Source organism: Narcine bancroftii, chromosome 5 (assembly GCF_036971445.1).
Source record: "Narcine bancroftii isolate sNarBan1 chromosome 5, sNarBan1.hap1, whole genome shotgun sequence".
In the NCBI taxonomy this organism is placed as follows: Eukaryota; Metazoa; Chordata; class Chondrichthyes; order Torpediniformes; family Narcinidae; genus Narcine; species Narcine bancroftii.
The window spans coordinates 43,370,885-43,385,799 of NC_091473.1; the positions used below are offsets into that span (position 1 = coordinate 43,370,885).

At 40.6% G+C, this 14,915-nt stretch overlaps 1 long non-coding RNA gene across 1 annotated transcript; it reads right to left on the minus strand.

The window, feature by feature from the left end:
* Nucleotides 1-5,656: 5,656 nt before the first annotated feature.
* LOC138762666 (uncharacterized) lies at nucleotides 5,657-8,705 on the minus strand. Its single transcript, XR_011357035.1, has 2 exons — nucleotides 8,629-8,705; nucleotides 5,657-7,053 (listed from the first exon to the last, which is right to left on the minus strand). It is a non-coding gene; the product is annotated as an uncharacterized lncRNA (long non-coding RNA).
* Between the last annotated feature and the right edge of the window lie 6,210 nt (nucleotides 8,706-14,915).

Here is a 14,915-nt window from a genome sequence, read left to right on the forward strand (position 1 = left end):
GCTGAATGTTGACATGAATGGCTGGAACAATACAGATTTGATCTCACAGGTATCACAAACTGGCACAAAATGAGCAACTCACCTATTCTGTGGATCTCTTTGATATCACCTCATATTCTCAATGCCTTGAGTTCTTGGAAGGAGGGAGGCAGCAGATGGCCGGGAACATCACTGCTTCGACACCTTCCTGACTTGGAGCTATTTCACCAGTCCATCATTATCACAAAACCAAAGCCCTGGAACTCCCTGGGAGTACATTCAATCTGTGGCTAGCAATGGTTCAAACAGGAAACTCACCATGACCCTCTGGAGGATATTAAAGGAGGGTGTCCACATCCCACAAATATGATCATTATCAACAAATAAAAAAGCAAAGATCAAAATAAATTTATGGATAAAAATCCTTTAACATTTATACTAAACAAGCATTATATTTGTAACACTGTTTTTGAAATTCTGTTCCCTCAGCAGGTAACCTGGAGCTGAAAGTATATGTATATCTTATTTATTGTTCCAGCTGCTGAGAAAAATTACAGAAGAATCAAATTGTCAAACTGTCTGCAGATGGGGAGAGTCCTGGACTGGAAGGGAGTTTGGTCAACATCTTATCATGGTCATTCAGCTGAGAAGAGCAGCCATAGCGAAACTGTAATTTCAAGGTTTTAGCACTGAACATGAAATAAGCATCCCTTCTTCCTGTCCTTTGTTATGTATTTTATGATCACTTTGGATGGACTGCAGATAAATTTTAGTGATGGTCTTAAAAAAAATCTGCTGATTTTTTTTCACCAATGTGGTGACAGATAGAAACTTCTAGCAGAGCCGCCTGCTGATTTTATCGGATTTAGCTTTTATCCCTCCTCGAGATCCCTCCTCTGCATGTGCCTGTCAAAGATTTGGAGAAGGTGGAGTCAATCGAAGCTTTCCTGACCATAGCAGAAGTGGACTCTTCTCTAAGGAATGATGTGACTCAAAATTCAAAATTATGCCTCTGAGAAGAATAGACAAGGGCCAAGAATACGCCTAAGCTCACACAACTTCTATCAATCGAACATGTACAATTCAGAACACTGAGCCACCTTACACCTAGATAAGTGAAAAGTTACTTAAAGTGAGGAAAACAGCGGTCATAAAGGAAGATTATACTTTCTGGAACAGCGATTTCTTTTACCATAGAAATTACAATGAAAAGCACTCTCTCGACAAAATTTATGAGAACTGTGACAGCTGTTTCCTTTGATAGAACTCTTTCCCTTAACATTTTTTGAAGAACTCCTTTAAAACTGGGGGAAGAGCACTTTTTGAGGAACTCCTCCAGTTTTGGAGGAGTTCCTCAAATAAATGTCCCCTGTGTTACATTGAAGATTCAGCCATTAAGTGCATTGCTTAACCAATTAGAATCATAAAACATTGGTAGAATTTATTTTAACCAAAGTTCTGTGAAACTTGCATTCCTTGATAGTAAAGCATTATTCATCATGTACTCCATCCAGTTCTGACTCATAGCTGAGAAAACGGTTTTTGTACAAATATTCACATAAAGGTCGGTGGACATGAAAGCACAACAAAGAATTCAAGAGAGCCGAATAATGTATGGAAGTAATTGCTGCAGAGTGGACATTGAACTATTCTACCATTTTATGGGTGGGTGAATCAGTTTCAGTCATTGTGCTGCAAATCTATGTAGACTGAACTTATTTGCTTTGAAAGACTTCCAAAGAATCTTACTGTTTTCATATTTCTTTTGATTTCAAATGTCCAGTATTGAAATAAAGACACAATGTTCAGTACAGAGCTCATTGTATAAAGTAGAGCTTGTTAAGAGAATTCTATCAAAGGAAACAGTTGTCACAGTTCTGGTAAATGATGTCGAGTGAGTGCTTTTTCTTGGAATTTCCAAGGTAAAACCAAATGCTGCCGCTGAAGCTGTGATCTTCCTTTATGTCTGTGAAGACCCTACTAGAGAACTGATGACCTTTGGACACCCACAAATGACTTACCAGCAACTTACACAACAGCAACACTGCAAAGCTCTGGGCATATTTTGTAGAGTGAAAACTTTAACCACCTGGCAGAAAATAAAATTGCATTTGACATTTTGGACTTTAAATTGATTATTTCTTACTCTTTTTTTTGTCCTGCCGATCCACTAGAAAGGCTGACAGGATCAAGTAGGTGAGGGTGGAGAGAAAACAAAGAAGGTTCATTGAAATGATCCAGTGAGTTATGGGGAAGGACCAGGGAGATGTCATGGTTTGGTAACTGCAAATTTGGACAGTTCTTACAATGTTTCTCTGCATCGAAGAATCTTAACGTAGGTCACAACAATCCATCAAGTTCAGCTGTGACATGAAGTAGCAAAAAGGATCAGCTTGAAACATATAATAAGGAACTTGTTCAAAATGCAATTAGAAGGGCACGAGAAGTTGTAATGTGATTACTTAATGCAGGGATGGCCAACCTTTGGCACTTGCGCCAAAGTGGCGCATTGGATGTTTAGAAGTGGCGTATTGCACCCCAGTGATAATATTTAAAAAGTTAGCCTACTCATGGAAGAAAGTATTAATGGTTAATACTTTATACACTACAGTATCCCACATATGATAGATAGGATACTGTTGCGTAGCTGTAAAACTTTTTATTTGTAAGTAGGGATCCATGAGGGAATTGACAAGGGGCTGTGGGCAGAGAATGGGGCAGTGGGATCAGTGTGGGGGCTGATACAGGAGTTGTGGAGAGAGTGTGGGGCAGTGAGATTAGTTGAGACTGATACAAGGCTGTGGGGAGTGCGCGGGACAGTGGGATTAGTTGGGACTGATACAGGGCTGTGGGGAGTGTGCAGGGCAATGAGATTAGATTGGATTGTTACAGGGCTGTGGGGAGAGAACCGGACAGTCAGATCAGTTTGGGTATACAGCATACAAATTCCTATAGCTAGTGATTACTTTTTTTTAAGTTGCTGCGGGCTTGCTTGTGGTAATTGAATAATTATGGGACACAGACCTATATGCAGTCGGATTTTGTTCGAACGAATATTAAGCAGCGCATACCTATACACGCATTTGAACTCGTGCTTGAAAAAAATGGCCCATGGAATGTAAAATGTTGGCCACCCTGACTTGATGCATGTAGCAATTCAATTCTTTTCTGCCCGAGAACCCAGTAACCTGGATGAAACAATCACTGTCAGCTTTTCACAAATTTGATATATCTATCTTTGAGATAAATTTCCCTTTCACAGAGATCACTCAATATCTTACAAAACATGAACTCAATGTACGAATGCTGAGCCAAAGAACATAAGAACAGACCAATAGAGCACAGGAACAGGCCCTTTGATCCTAAGGTCTGTGTAGACCGTGATGCATATCTAAAACTAATCCCACTAGCCTGCACAGGGTCCATATCCTGCTTTCCCCTGTCTGTTGATATATCGGTCTAGATGCTTCTTGAATATTGTTATTGGGTCTGTTTCTACCTCTTCCTCTGCCTGTACATTCCAGGCACCTGCAGCCTCTGTGTAAAAAAAACTTGCTCTGTAAATCTCTTTCAAACCTTTCCCATCTCACCTTAAACCAATGCCATTAGTATTTGACATTTCCATGCTGGGGTAAGGAATCTGATCACCTACCCCATCTTGGCCTCTCATAATTTTTATAAACTTCTATCAGGTTTCCCCTCAGCCTCTGACATGCCAAAGAAAACAATCCATGTTTGTCCAGCCTCTTCTTACAGCTTACACAATCCAGTCCAGGCAACATTCCGATGAACCTTTTCCGCACTCTTTCCATCTCAGAGAACAACTGCTTCCAAACTTCTGTAACTAGGGATCTCCAAAAGAGAAGGAGATGCCAGCCCATCGAGGCAACCATGATGAAGGCTCAGCAATGCATTTACCCTTTATGGATACCAAAGAAATTTGGCATGTCGTCAATTACTCCATCAAACTTCTACAGGGGCCCTGTGGAAAGTATACTGACAAGTTCCAAACAGCCTGATTTGGGAATTCTACTGCCTAGGAAAGCAGAAGATTCCAAAAGGTAACAAAAGTAGCCAGGTCATCATAGGCTCTGACCTCCATCCACTGAATGTGAGGTGCTGTCTCAAGAAGGCAGCCAACATCATAAAGGAACCCCATCACCCTGGTCACAGCCTCTTCTCACTGTAATTTTCAGGCAGAAGGAACAGACAATATTATAATTTCGATAAAATGGTAAAAAAAAGATGTACGATGCGATTAGGAGAAATTAGCAATAAAATTGGTTCCTGACCAAAATAATTAAATAATTTTGGGCATTCTAATTGCGTAGACACGGTTTTAGCTGTTGTTCCCTATGTTACAGATGGGGTTCACTCTCAGTTGAATGATTTTCTCATTTGCCTTTTCAAGTGTTAACAAAACACCTCATGGCCCCAATGAAAAGGCTGAAGAGTTCTCCTAGATAAGAATAATTCTTCGGCCAACATCACTACTTACCTTCTTGCCAATTTCAGGGTATGGCAATGGGTACACCTGCATTTCATTCCATTTCACTGGCAATTGTACTTCTTGTGGCTCTGGAGTTCCCTCCTTTCTTTTTAAATGTGAAAATTAATAGGATTTAATAATCACCTTGCAGCAAGCGGGTGAGAAAGAATAACATTTCTTTCAGCAGTCATGTTGATTAAGTTTCTGGAGGATGTCATAGATCACACCTTGGAAGAGTCACTGTGGTAAAGACTCAATCCTTTTATCACAACAGTGCCTTTAATGTTTTGAGTGAGTGTTCTCTTGCTCTGTGTCAGAATCAGCAGGTCAACATAGTGTAATGAGAAGCATTATGAATGCAGAAGGTGTCCCATCTCTATATGCTTTTGTAGATTTTATAACTTTTGTCAGTTGACAAGTTAAAAACACATCTGATGTTAGGCTACCTTCAACAAGCAGGAAATGTAGACCAGCATTTAACAATGGCAAGCCTGAGGAAATGGATTTGACCGCTAATGCATCATAAGTAAGATAAGCATCTCACAAATGTAGTAATGGATTGCCAGCAGGCTAAGAAAAGTCATTTTATTATAAAATTCACTAGATGAAAAAAGTATTATCATTGAATATATGTGACTGCACAAGAGTGATTATTATCAAACAGTTGCTGAAGTTTATTAATGTTTTAGGAACACAGTTCCCATCACATTGGGGTGATACAACGACTGCACTGGCCACACTCCTACCAGCCTACTGCAGGGGGCAACCACTGTACTTGCAGGTAGGCAACCTGGAAGGCTGGCCCCACCTGCTGGCTGTCCCCACCTGCCGGCTGTCAATCACTGGTCCACATGAAGAAAGACTCAAGCCGGCCCCTTCAGACATGTGGAGCCGACAAAGATACTAAGACTGGTGTTCGAGGTTCAGCTAATTAATGCCTTCATTGTTTGTGCTTGTCTGTTTGCACTGCGGCATGGCACACACATGGTTATTCACAGAAATTATGGAGGAACTCAGCTGGTCTCAAAGCGTCCAGGGGACGTAAAGATGCTTTATTGACATTTCAGGCCTCAAGCCTTCCTCAAGGTCTATGTGAAAAAAGGACAGGTATCTGAATTAAAGGCTGGGGAAATAAAGGGGGATGAATGGAAGGGAGAGGAGTACAGACCAACAGACAAAAGGCGTTAATTGGATATGATTTCAGATTCAGATTTCAGATTTATTGTCCGAGTACATACATGGCATCATTTACAACCCTGTTCTTTCTCCTGGAGGCGAGGCAGAATTACCACTTACTGGTAGTGCAATTTTTTTAAACTGCACACGATGTACAAATGTAAACAAATAAAAAATGTAAACAAACTGACTGTGCAATACAGAGAGGGAGAAAAAACTCAACAAAGTATAAATTAAGAATCTTGATCGAGTTTGTTGTTGAGAAGTCTGATGGTGGAGGGGTAGCAGCTGTTCCTGAACCTAGTGGTGCAAGTCTTGTGGCACCTGTACCTTTTTCCTGATGGCAGCAACGAGAGCAGAGTGTGTGCTGGGTAGTGTGAGTCTTTGATGATTGCTGCTGCTCCCTGATGGAAGTGTACCCTGTAGATGTTCTCAAAGGTGGGGAGGATTTTGCCTGTGATGTCTTGGGCTGTGTCCACTACTTTTGCAGGGCTTTACGGTCAGATATATTGGTGTCTCCATGCCAGACTGTGATGCAGCCAGCCAACACACTTTTCACCACACATCTGTAGAAATTTTCTCGGGTTTCTGATGACATACCAAACGTTGCAAACACTGAGGAAGTAGAGGCACTGATGTGCTTTCTTCATGATGACATTAGTGTGTTGGGTCCAGGAAAGTTCTTCCAAGATAGTGACTCGCAAGAATTTAAATTTGCTCACCCTCTCCACCTCTGATCCCCCAACGATCACTGGATTATATATCTCTGGCTTTCCCTTCCTGAAGTTAATAATCATCTCTTTAATTTTGGTGTAATTGAAAGTGAGGTTGTTGTTGGTCGATTATTTGGCCAAGTTTTCAAACGGCCCCATCATCCCTTTTTATACAACCCACTAGCAAATTTGTAGATGGTATTGTTGTCATACTGAGCCACACAGTCGTAGGTTTAAAGTGAATAGAGCAGGGAACTAAGAAGGGTGGTGCTCAGGTACTGATAGAGATTGTGTAGAAGATGTTCTTACTAATGATTGTGGACTGGGGGGGTAAGCAAATCAAGGATCCAATTACACAGTGGGGTGTTGAGTCCCAGGTCTTGGAATTTGGTGATCAGTTTTGAGGGGATGATGGTGTTACATGCTGAAATGTAGACTATAAAGAGCATCCTGATATATTCATCTTTGCTGACCAGGTCTTTCAGTGCTTTGTGTAGGGCTAGTGAGATGGCATCCACTGTAGACCTGTTGCTACGAAAGGTGAATTGGAACAGATCCACGTCGCTGTTGTTGTGAGTGCCTCTGGTCAATAGTCATTTAGGTAGGTTACTACACTCTTCTTGGGTAGCGGTGTGATTGACATCTGTTTGAAACAGGTGGGTACCACGCCCTGCTGGAGTGAGATGTTGAAGATATCTGTGAACACAGTGGTAAATTGGTCAGCATAGATTTTTAATACTCAGCCAGGTAACTCCATCCAGACCAGACGCTTTCCTCGGATTCACTCTCCTGAAGGCAGCCCGCATCTCATCCTCAGAATCAGAAAGGAGAGGATCGTCTGGGGACATGGGGGTGTGCTGTGGCGGTTCTTTATATTTAAATGTAGGCATACATCAGTAACAGGTCGTATCAGCACATGAGCCCATGATGCCCAATTTACACCCAATTAGCCTTCAACCCCCAGAACACTTCAAACAATGGGAGGAAACTGGAGCCCCAGGGGAAAAATCCATGAAGACACGCGGAGAATGTACAAACTCCTTACAGACAGTGCGGGATTAAAACCCCAGTCCTGATCGCTGGTGCTGTAAAGGCGTGACACTAACCGCTAATCTAACCGTGCCACTTGCTTGTTCTTGTAGTTGAATTGGGCGTAGAAGGCATCAAGTTTGTCAGGGAGTGAAGCTTTGCCATCTCCTTCTACACTGGATTTGGTTTTGTAGCAGATTATGTCATTTAGACCCTGCCACAGCTGTTGGGTACCCTTCATGATAAGAGGAAAGGTGAGAATTGACTGGCTCTGTGAGAGGGGTTTCCATTCAACCCCACTATCATCCTTCACCTGTCACCTTTCCTCGAGGTCTGTCTCTGTCTCTCTCTTTCTTCTCTTTTCCCTCCATCTCCTTTCACAGAGCCAAAATCAATTGGCCCCTTTCCTCTTATCATATCCAATTCACAATTTGTCTGTTCGCCTGGACTCCTCCCCCTCCCATTCTTCCCCTTTCTTTCCCCAGCCTTTAATTCAGATGCCTGTCTTTTCTCACTCAAGCCCAAATGTCGGTAATGTATCGGCTAAGCTCCTCCAGCATTTCTCTGTTCTGACTATAATCACAGCGTCTGCAGACTTTCGTGTTTCACTCCATTGTGTGATTAGACCAGGAAAATATTTCACTGAGCACAGAAGAGCTGGATGACATTAGCAGATCAAGCTGTGTCCATGGGGAGAAATGGACAGTCAGTGGCTGGTTCATTTTTCAGCCTGACTTGCTGAGTCCATCCAAATGCTCTTTATTTGCTGAAGATTCTCACATCTGCAGTTCTTCTTCTTCATCAGACATTTCACTGGCCTCGATGGGCTTGTTGCACTGCTTTTAAATGAATTTTAGTTCCAATTTTTAATGATTTAAGTGTTCTATTTTCCTTTCTTCTGTCACTTGATCAAATGGCACATGATTAAGAGAATAAAAAAGAAAGCCCTTTGAGGTGTGGACAGAATTCTTATTTTTCTGCCTCCCCCTTTCTCACCCATCTACTGATGCAATTCTTAACCATTCCATTGTGAGCGTTAGTTCCTTAATGATGATTTGTACAAAGTGGAAAGTTGCACAAGCTCACTTTTGTGAAATTTATGGTATTGGTTACAAAGTCATTGAGGCCTAGCGTAGTGAGCAGAAGAGGTTGAGGATAGTGGGACAGTATTCATTTGATTTCTATTATCCAATAGGTTAGGAGTGCATGCAAATTGTGAATATTTCCACATTGCCACATTACCTTTTGGATTGTTTAGCTGCCATATTTGAAGATTGCTCATTAAATCGTGGAGAGCCTTCTGAAGAGTGGCAAACAGGTCGTAGCAAATAATGTTCAAGATCCTCTCCTGCTATTGATTAAAATATACTGTGACATCAACAATGACATTGCCATGACAACAGAGTGGTAAACAGCAATAATATCCATGGATCTTGCACAATCTAAACATATCGTTCAAATTTCAAATGCGCTGATCAGTTTCCTTCCAGAAATGAATATTGCCAACCCCTGACCCATGGATTGACAAGGCATGGGTAGTAAGAGATCAGATAGTTGAGTGTTGTCTTGTCAATTTACACTTGCCCAATTTAAAAATAAATCCCTGCATTTTCATCATTTTCTCTCCACATTTTACTGCTCATCTACAGGCTCACAAATGACCAATTAAACCACCAGCCAGCATGTCTTTGGGTTGTGGGAGGAAGCCAGAGTGCCCAAAGGAAACCCACATGGTCACATTGAGACAGCACCCACGACTGGTCTGGACCTGAATTGCTTGCGCTAGTTTTACAAACAGTGCCACTGTGCCATCCGCACTGAGCAATCATGGGTTGGTCATTTCAGACTGTGATGGGGAGACATTTTTCCTCTTTGAACATTGTAGCCATTCTAGCTGCACTAGCTTTGTTCTGAGGTCCACTAGTATTATAGGATCACAAAGTACAACAACAAGAGGGCACAAGTTCAGAATTGATGGGCCACTGCTTAGAACAGAGAAGCATAAGAATTTTTTGAGCAACAGGTGGTAAATCTGTGGAATTTATTGCCACAGGCAGTTGTGGAGGCCACGTCATTGGGTGTATTTAAGGCAGAGATTGATAGGTTCTTGATTAGCCAGGGTATCAAAGGATATGGGGAGAAGGGCAGGAGTGGGAAAACAGATCAGCTCATGATTAAATTGCAAGGCAGTCTCAATGGGCTGAATAGCCTACTTCTGGTCTTACAGTATGCCTTATGGTTTTATGGACATTTGGTTGAACTGCGAATGCAATGACCCAAAATTAGATGACACAGACTAGTTAGAGAACATGCTTATCACATTTTATATGCTTACAATTGTCTTGAAATCTTTTCTCAAGTATAGCTGCTAGTTTCACCTTTTAGACACAAAATTATATATGTTGTCATTTGCAAATCACTTTCACTTATGGAAGCCGGCTTCTGTTCATAGAAAGATAAAAAAATGCATTTCAATCCACTGAAGTAGTACATGAAGGATCTGGGCCATTCCAAATTTGTGGCGCGAGGATGAGGGTGGGGTTTGGATGAACTTGGAGAAATTGGTGATCCCAGGGCATGTGCAAAATTTGCCTATTTTTGAAGGGGTGGGCATAACAGAAAGTCAAAATGTGCAAATTTACAACTAAAACCTATCCTTGTATATATTGTTTTAGATAATTATCTCGGGAATGGTGGTCTCAAGAACACCTCCTTCCACATTACCCTAGTGAGCCTTTCAAGCCAACGTAGCACCTCATGTTTACAATTTATATTGTGCTTTGCTTTCAAAGAATTAATTTGGACTTCAGAGACCGATGACATTGTGAACTTTTTGATGGAAAATGCTTGGTTCAATATTGGAGCACTGGGTGCAAGAATGAGGACTATTTTCCAGCATGATATGAATTTTGGAGATCCGAGAGACTGGAACAAAAAAAAGACTGCAGATATCTTGTTTACTATCTTGATACTCCTTTTAAAAAAAAATAAATCTGTAAAATATTTGCCACCTTCTTCCACATTCCTGACATTCACTTTAGAAGATGACAGTACTTTGAGAGACTGGTCATGGTCAGAATTAACTCATAGTTAAGCAAAGATCTGGACCCATTGCAATTCACCTGTTGTCCACAGCAGATGCAATCTCACTGGCTCTCCACTCAGCCCTGGATAAGCTTGAGAACAGAAATATGTACATCAAGGTGATTTTCATTGACCACAGCTCATCCTTAAACATCATAATTCCCTCAGTACTGCTTAATCATCTCCAAAACCTGGGCTCTGCACTGTAGTGGATCTTTGAGTTCCTCATTGGAAGACCACAGGCAGTAACAAATGGAAACAACATCTCCTCATTACTGACAATCATCACAGACACACCTTAAAGATGTGGGCTTAGCCCACTGCTCTACTCGCTCCACACCCATGACTGTGTGCCTAGCCATCTACAAACAGGACGGTCATCGGCATATCATGGACAGCAATAAGGAAGCATTCGGGAGGAAGATAGATCAGCTAGTTGAGAGGTATCACAATAACAACATTGCACTCAACGTTAGCAAAACTAAGGATTTGATTGTGGACTTCAAGAAGGAAAAATCAGAAGAGTAGGAGCCAGTTATCATTGAAAGGTGAGCAGTGGAAAGGGCTAAGAACTTCAAATTCCTGGGTGTCAACATCTCTGAAGATCTATCCTGGGACCTCCATGTCAATGCAATCATGAAGAAGGCTCACCAGAGAATATACTTTCTGTGGAATTTGAGGACATTTGGTGAGTCATCAAAGACTTGCAAATTTCTACAGGTGTTCTGTGGAGAGCATTCTGACTGGTTCCATCACTGTCTGGTAGGGAGATGCCAATACACAGGACAGGAAAAAAACTCCAGAGAGTCGTTAACTCAGCCAGCATCAGCATGGGCATCATTCTTCACTTCTTCAAGGACATCTACAAGAGGAGCCGTCTCAAGAAAACATTCTCTATCCTCAGGACCCTCACCACCCAGGCCATGGCCTCTTCTCATTGCCACCATGAAGAAAGAGGTAAAGGAGCCTGAGTACAAACACTCAACGGTACAGAAACAATTTCTTTCCCTCTGCCATCAGATTTATGAATGGACAATGAACCAAAGACACAAACTCACTTTTTTCTTCATTTGCACTAATTTTTTTATTTTATTTAAAAAATAATGTCAATACTTGCCCTATCTGAAACGCAGCCGCAAAACCACAGATTTCGTGACTCATGTTCTTGAGAATAAATTCTGATACTGATTCTGAAAGGAAAGGACATTTCTTTCCTTCCCCTTCCCACCTGCATCCACTTGCCACCTGCTGGCCTGTCATCCTCCCGCTTCAACTAGCCCCTCCCCCCCACCAAATCTGGCTGATTTTAGGTATACCTGAAGTAGGCCCAAGGCCCGAAATGTTGACTGTCTACTGCTTTCCATTGATGCTACATACCTGCTGAGTCTCCAGAATTTTTGTGCCCTGAAGGAGGCTAAAGATGATGGACATGGTAATAGATTTAAATTAGATAATAAAACAGAACATGAAAAATGGCTGAAAACAGATAGAGGGATGGTTGATATTCTTGTGAGTGATCATTACTTCTAAATCCAATAGAAAAGTTAGATCAGTGTGGGAATTACTCCCCAATTTTGAGGATTTCATTTTATGAATTTCAGTTTAAATTACGCTTACGTTTTATTCTGTAAATTTGGGATCAAAACAAAAATTAAAAATGTCAAGATATGAAATTCGGCTTACACCATTAATTATGTACTGTGTTATGCTTTGCAATTTCATTGATTTAGGTTTTGAAAAATATGATCAAATGTAAAAATACAGACATCAACAAAAAAAATCAAATCTTACCACATATAATTTTATTAGATAAACACACTTTGCCCTATCTCACCCTTCTAAAAATATCTAGGAAATAGACAAATATCAGATTTCACATTGGTTGTAGTTAAATAGCATTGAAGTGTTTTCAATTTTAAAAATTTTTTTAGACATAAAGCACGATAACAGGCCATTTCAGCCCATGAGTTCATAGTGCCCAATTACACCCAATTAACCTACAGCCCCAGTACATTTCAAACAGTGGGAGCCCCTTGGAGAAAATCCACTCAGACACAGGGAGAACTCCTTATAGACAATGCAAGATTAGGTATTAATAGATTCAAGTATTAATATTATAATCTTAACAGTAAAACCCCTGATAACTGGAATTCAAGCAATTGGCAGCCTCAAGCAACTGGCAAAAAAAATAGAGGAAAATAAATTTTAAAAATTAAAATATATAAGAAAAAAATAGATAAAATACATAAGTTTAAAATTGTAAAAGTAATTGTTCTCTGAAGTAACACAATAACCTTTGGTGAAGATGGGGGTGAATATTCAGCCAGCAGAGGGCCTTGGTCGGGCTTTGCTCATGGCAGCTGTTTGAATAAAGTTGTGTGAAACAGCAATGGTGTCGCCCAGGATGAAGTGTTGGTTGATGCTGCTTCCCATTGAGGTGACCCTCTCAAAGTGTCTCCTTATCCCTGCTTGGTAAGAGTTGCCCTGGTCAGAGACTTCATCTGTAAACTTAGGGGGTGGGCGGGGGGTTGGGGGGAAATTAATCATCTATCATGTTATTGCTCAACTTTTGGAAACTCCATGGAGAAGGAGGAAATTGCAGATGCAGCGACAATCAAATGTTTTCACAGAATGTGACTGAAAGTAAAGTAAAATGTTTTAAAGTTTATACATTCATGCAAGTGAAGTTTGTTCAGTGTAAGTAGAGTAAATTTTGTCTTTTAAACTGTTTATTCTATTTCAGTTTTTAAATTAGTTTTTATAATAAGCACAGTTCTATGAAGAAAAGGGAATGAAACTGAAAATACAATATCACATATGCATATATATCAAGATAATACTTCAAACAGTATAAACTCGGTCCACCCTCTACTGCATTGGGTGAAGTCACAAAAGACATTAAAATATTATATATTAAAAAATCCACCTAACATAAACTGTTTATTCTTAATGCAGTTGTATTAGTTAGGGATTGTAAGAGCAAGTCTCAAACAACCAGAAAATACACTGATCCAGCATCTACCAATCCCTATAGATGCCAGGTTCCAAGGATTTTACAATATTGCAGTAATTACAGCTATTAATGATGGAAATATTATTGATGAAATGCTTTAATTTATTTTATATGAGTTGTAATGTTACATCGTATGGGATTCAAAGATATTGCACCTTATTGAAGATAAACAATGCCTCAGAAATTAAAACAAAGACATTGCCTATTAAATGTTCTTGCTAAGAAGACAGAATAAATGGCACAATAAAAAGGAAGATAAATGTTATTTAAAATATCATTTCAGTTGTTTTGATATTTGTAACCAGTAATTTATTTCTTCCCACATTGACAGACATTATTCAGCTTATCATTACTTTTGATATTTCCAGAAGGAAAATGATTAAATTGCTCTTTTTAATTATGAATTGCCAATTATGTTAAGTATGGCAGAAATGGCTCTTATGTTTAGGGTTAACATAACATTGTCACTAAAATATCAAGCTGCAAAAATCAATCATTGTGGCCATCACCATCTCGGTTTATTGTCATGGTTACCTAACTTCACAGTGATTGCGCTTTGTTTGCGGAATGTCTAACTCAAACATGAAGTATAGGCTATGTGTCATTTTCAATCTCTCACAAATCAACCATTGCTGCATTAGGCACATCAAAGGTGACTGTTGCTGAGAGAAATTCTGCCAAACTCGTAAGTGCAAGCAATATTGAGGATGGCCGTTTGCCTCCATCACATATCATTCTGACTTGGAAATATGTTGCAGTATGTCAGCGTCACTGGGATTAAATGTTGGATTCCCTTTCCAAAAGTTCTGAGGAAGTCGCTTCAGAATAGTTAATGCAGTTCAAGAAAAAGGCACAACACCATTTTCATATTGGCAATTAGGAATAGGCACTAAAGTTTGAACTTGCCAATGTGTGATTCCACCACCAGACCCTATCCTCTCCCCTCTCCATCTTCTGTAGGGACTTCTCCCTCTGTGACTCCCTTCCCACTAATCGCCCCTTTGATCTACACCTGTCACCGCATGAAGTGCTCCACTTGCGTCCACATCTCCTCCATTACCACCATTCGGGGCCCCAAACAGTCCTTCCAAATGAAGCACTACTTTGTGTGAGAAAATGTGGTAGTAATCTACTGCATCCAGTACTCCCATTGGAGAGACTAGTTGCACAATGGCAGATCACTTCATGCAGGACCTTAGCTCTGTCTGCCACAGTAGCATGGATCTTCCAGTGGCAATCTATTTAATTTCCCTGTCCCGTTCCCATGCCAGAATGTTTGACAATGGTCTCATGCACTGTGAGACCACCTGAAAATTAGAGGAAAAACACCTCGTATTAACCATATAACCACTTACAGCACAGAACAGGCCAGTTCGGCCCTACTAGTCCATGCCATAACAAATCCCCACCCTCCTAGTCCCACTGACCAGCA